At 32.8% G+C, this 9407-nt stretch overlaps 1 long non-coding RNA gene across 1 annotated transcript; it reads left to right on the forward strand.

Annotated features, from left to right (window-relative positions):
• Window positions 1-643: 643 nt before the first annotated feature.
• LOC128220684 (uncharacterized) lies at window positions 644-2930 on the forward strand. Its single transcript, XR_008258834.1, has 3 exons — window positions 644-689; window positions 987-1110; window positions 2670-2930. It is a non-coding gene; the product is annotated as an uncharacterized LOC128220684 (long non-coding RNA).
• The last annotated feature ends 6477 nt before the right edge of the window (window positions 2931-9407 follow it).

A 9407-nucleotide genomic window follows, 5' to 3' on the forward strand; every position in this document is an offset into this window, starting at 1 on the left:
TTTTATATTTAAGTTTAAAAAGTAATGTTTTATGCATTTTTCTTAAACCATTAGTAACGGTTTAAGCCATAAAACATTAATTTTCGAACGGAAATATAGAAATCTACAATCTGATTTTTTGGCAGCAATCATATATCATTGGTTTGCAGATATTTATGCAAAAATTTGCTCTTTCCAAGACAAAAAATAAAAAAAGTTGTAAAAATGGTATATCTGTGAGAGTGCAGCTTTAAATTTTATGATTTAATGACAACTGCCTTGAAATAGATACCTGATTTAAGCATTATGCCAATGTTTATAAATTTCTATTATATTTTACTGTGAAATAATGTAAATATATACATATAATTGTTTGTGTTAGTTTAAATTTGCTTGATTTATCATTAACCTAATTATATATTATTTCATTTTCTTTGTATTAAACCAATATTATGTCATATAATATATCTATGGGTATATAATACCAAGGTAAACACATGTATACAAATCACTTATTATTATGTATAGATAGTTTTTATTTCCATGTAACTCATTTGCCTACATACATTTTGGAAAATGTGGTCCATTACAGATAAAACCCAGATGTATACATGGCCTGGATTTCCATATTACCTGTATGCTGCCCAGAATAAAAGACGATACAGTCCAGATAAAAACATTGTATGGCTCAATAATCTTCACCAAACTTGGTAAAAAAAACTTTGTCATATTATGAGAAATCCCTGTTTTTTTGTTAATTATGTTCATTCACAGTATATGCAATTCACCAAGCAACACAAGACTTAATGTCCACTTGACACATTTCTAGTATATTTGGCTTGTACATAAACATCACTTTTTCATGAGAGAATAAATCTCATGTAGGACATTTAGATTGCTCTAGAAATAATTGCCAAGATGTTTTGCATTTGAATCATGTTTAAAGCATACCCAACATTATTTGCATTTATTGTGTTCATGATTGTGTTGTATTCTTCCTTTTTAAGATGCATCAGATGAAGTCTTTGACTATCTAGAAAGGGATTTTGTAAGCTAGTACTGGACATGAAGACAGTCACTTGGAAATGATGATTGTGCAACAGCGGTTAAACATATGCAATACATCATATGGTAATTTCTTTTCACCTCAATGAATATTTAAGTGACCTACCCACAAATAAAGTGATTCTCTAATAGTTCCAATTTCCACTTTGATTTTGTAATCTGGTATTCTTCATTACTACTACCCGTAACTGGTATCTAAAAATAACATTATAATATTCATCAATAATATCATAAGACCATGTGAATATTCAGTAATTTATATATGTAATCAATTTGTTTTTGTGTATGTGGTGTTTATATGTTGGAGTTTGTAGTTCATTGTCAGTGATTTTTTTATTGTGAAAAACTCCATTTTCCCCAAAATTAAAAAAAAATTACATTAAAATAGCAATGAATTTCTTGAAATATAAACAAAATCTTGACAAGTCTTACTCTTTCACAGCATAAGGTATGCATAAAAAAGTTAAAAAATGTATATTTGCCTTTATATAAGCAATTTTGGCCTGATTTTGTATTTTTCCCAAAGTTGACTTTTTACCGAATTTGCGAGGTACATTGTACAGGCAGTAAAAAGAATTCATAAAAAAATCACTGATTGTTGTTAAGTGTTTTTTTATGAATGTTGTTCAAGTTTCGTCCTTGGGGTCAAAGTTGTCCCAACCAGAGTTCCCCTGTTACTGATAGACTTCTAGAACAAAAATTGATACACATTCAAATCAGGCAATGACTTCTGCAGTAATGTATGAATTCCTTAGAAACTGATGTCTAAACTAAAAGGTATTAAGTTTCAAAGATTATGAAACAAGTTGTTACAACAATATAATAATCACCTTTTGACAGGATGTTAAGCAAGGTTTTGCCTTGTTGAGGAAATCGTAGACCCCTTAAGGAACCCACTTGTCTAACTTAGTGACTACAATCCAAACTCACAATGTCTTCCTTAACAACCACTTTATAAGCAACCAAGGACATCCTTATCAAATACTTCATTTACAGCAGCCAATGACTTCCATAAAAAATGATGACTTCCTAAACAATCCTTGGCTTCTTTATCAACCAATGATTGCCTTAGCAACTACCTTTATCCATAGCAACAAATGAATCCCCATTCAACCAATGACTTCCTTAGCATCCAATTCCTTCCAACACATCCATTAACTACCTTTATAGGCACCAATGCCTTATTTAGCAACCACTTTTTTCCTGAGCAACAGCCAACATCCATAGCAACCAATTACTTCCTTAGTAATCATTTACTTCCATAGCAACATTCTGGTTCATTACCGTAAAATCCATTGACCATGGGAACAACCAGCTTACCATAATTCTCATTTCTGTTAACAAAGAGCAGCCTTCTTTGAGGAGTCCTTATCAACCATCAAATAACACAGCAACCACTAACCTGCTAAGCAAATAGCAACACCTTTCATAACCAGTTGTTACCTGACTGACTTGTTCATGGTCATTTTAATCAGGTGACCAATTAAGGGCCATGCTGGCCCTTTTGTTTTGAATGTACATTTCCTTAGCTTATTCATTTAATTCAGCAAATGTATAAACATAGTGTACAATACTTTCAAGTTTTGTCATTATTATATATTATCAATGTTTTAATTTTCAAACAGGTGACCAGACAGGGAGAAAACTAGGGAAATGGTTATCCACCAACAGCCCAAGTGCTTGGTTGTTAAGAGGAGCCACAGCATTAAACATTACTGCACAAAGTGGTGTGCTTTGCTAACACTTATGATTGTGATTTGATAAAAAAGCAATGAATGAACGCTCATTATTCATAACTATAACTAAAACATTGATGTCAAAAGTTGTCAATTTTCAACATATATAGTATTTGAGATCCTGATCTATAGTTGTGTGCAATGGATTATCAAAGAAACACAAAAGAGTGGGCAACAAAATGAATAGCATAATGCACCAGTCAATTGTAACCACATCCCGCCCCCAGGTCCGGGGACTTTTGACTTTTGGTCCAGCCTACCCCAGGTTAAATTCCCTGAACTGATCCTGAACTAAAATCCCTGCCAAATTCCCCCGCATCCAACATACCATAGGTAAGACAAAACCACCGCATTCACACCCAGTATACCCCCAGACGGGGGTGGTGGTGGTTACAATTGACATGTGCATTACCCACTACCCATTTACACCAGTAATTCATAATTATATTTGATAGACATGCCTCTTGTCAAAGGTTTTGAAGGTTATGAACGTCAGAACTACCTGCCTATGGCCTTTCAAGATTTTATAACATTGTTAAACTAAAGAAATTATTATTAAGTTTATACTAGATCTTTGTTAAGAGTGACCCCTTTGATAATTCTGGAGAAAAACTATTAGGATTAGGTTCTGTATTTGTCCATAATTTGTCATAGGACATGTAAGCAGGAGTTCATTCCTTCAAAGAATTGTGAATCTTATATAATTATGTATTTGACATCTTAAGAATTCCAAACAAGACAGTATACATCTAGTATCATGTTTGTCTGATAATTTTGAAATCATAGTGATTAAATCTAAAAGGATGTTAAAGCTGCACTGTCACTGATTAAGAGTTTTCACATTTGCTTTGAAAAAAATAATTAAAATAGTCTGACTTTTGCATGAATGCCTTCAATCCAGTCATATAAGATAACTCTCAATGAAACAGAATTCAATTGTCTGAAAAACTGCCAAAATTTTCATTTCATCTCAAGCATTACTAACCATTAAACATAGAGTTTTAAATGGTAAAAGGAAAAACTGTGATTTTGTATGCAGTCTCATATAACTGTTATCAGACATGTGCACAAAAGTTTTTCATTCCAAGTTAAAAATAATAAAAATTCATATATCTGTGAGAGTGCAGCATTAACAATGAAAACGATTATTAAAAATGGTATTTCCAACTGTGTATAATAATGCAACAACAATTTACCTTCTACTAGCACATTGAATTACAAGTTCTGCTTTTTCAAAGAAAACGGGCATATGGGAAGTACCATCACTTCCAGCGATAATTTTGTTGTAGCTTTTATTATAAGAGACATTGGCAAAAACTGTTCATAGATTGTGTTTTAAGGTGTATGTTTTATAGACAGTACTCCAATTCTCTTTAATATATAATATGTTTGTTTCATTTAAGGCTTTTGTGTGTTTTAGGGCTGTTTCAGACCATTCCTGATATCGTATTTTCATATAAACCCTGCAATCATAATTGCATACCTCTTTGCAAAAGAATAATAAACATTCACGGAAATTAAACAGTAACGGAATTTTTCGAATTTTTCTCAACATAAGAAGAGACTTTTGTATTTTGGCCCAGCTAATGTTATTATATTGTTGACTAACATAAGCTTACAAGCAAATTAACAGGCAGAATAGATAAAGAAAAGATGAGCATGTAGTCTTGTTTTGCATACAGAAGTAAGGGGCTTAGCTAGCCCTTTATATGTGGATTCATAATTCACTGTGAGGGAGCAAAAACAATCACGTGACCACAAATGCGAACGACCACGATGAAATTGAGACAACAAAACGTATGTTTTTGACGTTTTCTTTATTATCTTGAATCGAATTAAAACAAGACCTAGCCCATGGTACGGCACATAATTTCCGATTTCATGTGGTATACTGTCTGATATTCTTGGTGTCGTAGTTTTTGAGAACATTCAATAACAAACTTGGAATCGAGGATGCAGACGACCACACATTTTGTTTATCTTGCAAAAGCAATGATAAAACGGCTAGTTTAACCTGGTTCTTTACGAAAAACACTTATTAAAGCAAATATATACCATTTAGAGTACCTTTGCAAGGGGTATTGATGTTTTTGAAGGCAATATTAAAATATCAAATTATGCGAACGACCACACTCGAGAATTTGAGGCGAACGACCACACTTTTTAAATTAAATTTGAAGGGTGTGTGAATAAAGTCTTCGTGATCTCAATGTTTTTTTCTATTCGCAGGACAAATCCGACATGTCAACACCAGAATGTGACCGAGTTTGTGCGGCATGCGTTTCGAGGCATTCGACCATTGTAAAGAAGATTATTGTCAAGTAGGATGCTGATAGAAGTCACTTTAGGATGTGTGTCTAAAATGAAAAGAAGTACTAGGGCAATTTTCGGATGCCAAGATCTAACGTACATTTGATAGGGCTAAAACCCACCCGAATCCCATGACACCTACATCTAAGTATGTCAATCGTAAAACTTGTTAATACACCAATTTTTGTATTATAAGATGAAGAAAACATACATTTAATTTATCTCATCAACACATTTTCAGGGACCGTATGTTCGATATACGTTCGACAAAAAGGAAGAAGAGTGGTACAGTATGTTTGGATCGAAATTCATTACAAAAAGGGGCACAGGGTGTCAGAAGGGAAAAGGCGAGGAGAAATGGTTGAAAAACGTTAGTTACATCCTAAATGGGCTTCCTAAACATTCAATGTTGACTATCGATATGATCATATGGAACTTCTAATGCTACTGGATAGTTCATTTGTAGCCGGCGAATGACATGTGTAGTCATTACTCAATTACAAGTTGTTTCTGATTAAATATGTGTTGTGCCTTTATTCTTTATTGACACGTGACTTATATGGCAATAATCAGTGTTATTATATGGCAATAATAGTGAAGATTAAATAAAACTGATATTTGATAACGTTTATTGTCTTTATTTTAAAAATACAAACGGATCACAGTAAACGCAGAGTATAAATCACATCAATATGAAACAAAAAATGTCCGCATTTGTTTGTGAAACAATCGCATTTATAAGATTGATATAGCATGTAATACTGATCAGGCTGTTTACATGTAAAACTTAAACATACAAATGTAATCACAGAGCAAATCACAAAAAGTGAAATGAATCACCTACAATAATCTTTTATGCTAACCTATCGACTCAAAATAATACAAGAATTTACTAATAAAGTTCTGAAAAAAAATCACAAAAATGAAATTAGTCACAGTGCAATCATCTTTTATAATAAGAGCTGTCACTTTTAAGTTTAGATTGCAAAGTTTTGGTATATATGCAATACCTTAACCAGAATCTTTTAGTCGAATAATAAAGGGCCAAAATTTACATTTTATGCAAAATAGAGCTATCTTACTTGATTAATTAAGTCTGTTTGGATAGTTGGAAACGCCTGTCTGAAGTTTCAATGCAATACATGCATTTGCTGAGATAATGTCTTAAAGGTGCTAACATGCAAAACCTTAACCAAAGTTTGACTCTAGGGTGAGTAGGATAGCTCTCGTTAGTCTTCGAATAGTCGAGCTAAAAACCCATCGCCTCAAACAAAAGCAATAATTTACTAAAACATTCTGATATGCCTTCCTGGTTATGTACATACGGCGATTACTTTTCAAAAACAAAATATTGTTAGAAAATACAATAAGTTTTTTAATAATATATGTATTGTTTCGTGCTGCCGCAGTGTTGAAATGTTCGAAAGGACCTTGCCACAATATCTGCAGACCTGAGGTTGTCGACTCTCCATCTAAAATATATACCATACACATTAACAAATAAAGTATTTGAAGCTTTATTCGCATTCTTATCAAAATCAGATAAAAAAAAAAGTGTGGTCGTTCGCCTAAAATTCTCGAGTGTGGTCGTTCGCATAATTTAATATTGTACGATTTCTTTCAAAAACATCATTTCGCCTTGAAAATGTATTGTAAATGGTATATATTTACTGTTTAAATATCTTTTTGTAAAGAACCAGCTGAAATTAGCCGATTTATCATTGTTTTTTGCAAGATAAACAACTTGTGTGGTCGTCTGCATCGCCGATTCCAAATTTGTTTTTGAATGTTCTCAAAAACTACAACATCAAGATTAACAGAAAGTTTACCATATGAAAGCGGAAAGTATGTGGCGTACCATTGGCTAGGTATTGTTTCAATTTGATTCAATTTAGTAAAGAAAATGTACACAAACATACCTTTTGTTGTGTCAAGATCGCCGTGGTCGTACACATTTGTGGTGACATCACAATTCTTGCTCCCTCACAGTGATAATTGCTAGGTGGGTCTCGGGGCATGCCCCCTCAGAATATTTTGATAAACATGGTGCATTCTGGGCGTTCTGAGGTGCTTTATTTTGTACTGGAAAATATAAATGACATTTAAAGGATCATGTAGTCAAGTACGCATACTGCAACTTTGGCTGATTTTTTTATGTTTTTATCAGAATCATGTGGATTCATCCGCATACTAGTGTTATATGCAGCTTCACGCCTGGTATCTCAGACAGACATTTTTAGGCTTATGTAGATGTTTGCAAGGCAAGGATTGGCAAACCAAAGCGCCTGTCTCATTATATTGGTTTCAAAGTGCTTTTGCATGTTGTTTGCAATTGTGCATTTTGCGCGACTGGTAAATATCTGCAATATAAAAACTTAAAATTCATTGATGCCTAGGTGACCAAATTTCAAAAATTTTCATTTCATTTGTCAAACATTGTGCCCCAAAAGAACATTTCACTTAAGTATGTAGTTTCTTTACTTAAGGTCTATTATACTGTAATATAAAATATATTTAAAAACAGTAATTCTGGTAATTTTATTGCAAAATTTGACAAAGTAGTTGGCAAAATGCAGAAATTTTCATTTTTTTTCTAACAAATTTACCTAAAAATCATATTTTACAAAATACATAGTTTGTATATTTCAAGTATCTTATAATGTTATATAATATCTGTTTTAAAAAGTTATTTTGGTAATTTTATTGCAAAATTTGGCAGAGTTGATGCTAAGTCCAGTCATTTAACTTTTAAAACATTTTGCCCAAAAGTTATATTTTGTATAATGTGATTGTATTATACTTATAGTATATTAAATGTGGTGTCTGATATAACACAAAACCAACAAAAAAAAATCTAAGCATTTTTCTCCCATTTTTCATTTTCACTGGACAAAGAATAAATAATGGTGATGAGGTGTTGAAACTCTGCTTCAACACCTCTCTATTCGAATAGAGAATAGTACACGCCACCACCATGTATATAGACTATAACAGGGGTTCATATCTACAGATAGAGAATAGTCCACGCTACCATAATGTATATAGACTATAACAGAGGAGTTGAAGTAAAGTTTCAAAATCTACATTGCATAGAGAACAGAGGTGTTGAAGCACTGCTTCAACACCTCTGAGAATGAATAGAGTATAGCGCACGCTACCACAATGTATATAGACTATAGCAGAGGAGTTGAAGTAAATCTTCATAATCTCTGGCTGTATACATTGCATAGAGAACAGGGGTGTTGAAGCACTGCTTCAACACCTCTGAGAATGAATATAGTGCATGCTACCACAATGTATATAGACTATAACAGAGGAGTTGAAGTAAATCTTCATAATCTCTGGCTGTATACATTGTATAGAGAACAGGGGTGTTGAAGCACCGCTTCAACACCTCTTGACAATGAATAGAGTATAGTGCACGCTTCCACAATGTATATAGACTATAACAGAGGAGTTGAAGTAAATCTTCAAAATCTCTGGCTGTATACATTGTATAGAGAACAGGGGTGTTGAAGCACCGCTTCAACACCTCTTGACAATGAATAGAGTATAGTGCACGCTTCCACAATGTATATAGACTATAACAGAGGAGTTGAAGTAAATCTTCAAAATCTCTGGCTGTATACATTGTATAGAGAACAGGGGTGTTGAAGCACTGCTTCAACACCTCTTGACAATGAATAGAGTATAGTGCACGCTTCCACAATGTATATAGACTATAACAGAGGAGTTGAGGTAAATCTTCAAAATCTCTGGCTGTATACATTGTATAGAGAACAGGGGTGTTGAAGCACTGCTTCAACACCTCTGAGAATGAATAGAATATATACCGTGCACAGTATATACTGGTATAGAATATAACACCAGTGTATGTACTGTCACGGTGTATCGTGCATATCCATATAGTGTATAGAGTCTATGCACTGTGTTGATATAAGATATCAATCTCAACTTGGTCTAAGCATTCTAGATTTAATATTTTTTTCTAGATTCAAATAATTCACTGTTATATATATATATATATCTATGGTTTGACATTATTTAAAAAAAAAAACAAACAGACATATTATAAAGGATGTTTTTAATTTCATGCGTCTGTAATTAAGCTTTAAGAATTACTTAATACAAAACAGAAATGAACTTATTAATGAATTTAAATGCCAGCAAATCTTTGTTTTTTAGATGTTGAAATAAATAAAGTTTGGTTCATCCTCACCTAAATTCATCGTTTCCCTATACTCAGTAATCTATATAAGTACTTTTATATATTATGGCTACGAAGACGATATATAGTGAACAAGTATAAATCGTGTT

Source organism: Mya arenaria, chromosome 15 (assembly GCF_026914265.1).
Source record: "Mya arenaria isolate MELC-2E11 chromosome 15, ASM2691426v1".
NCBI classification, from domain to species: Eukaryota; Metazoa; Mollusca; class Bivalvia; order Myida; family Myidae; genus Mya; species Mya arenaria.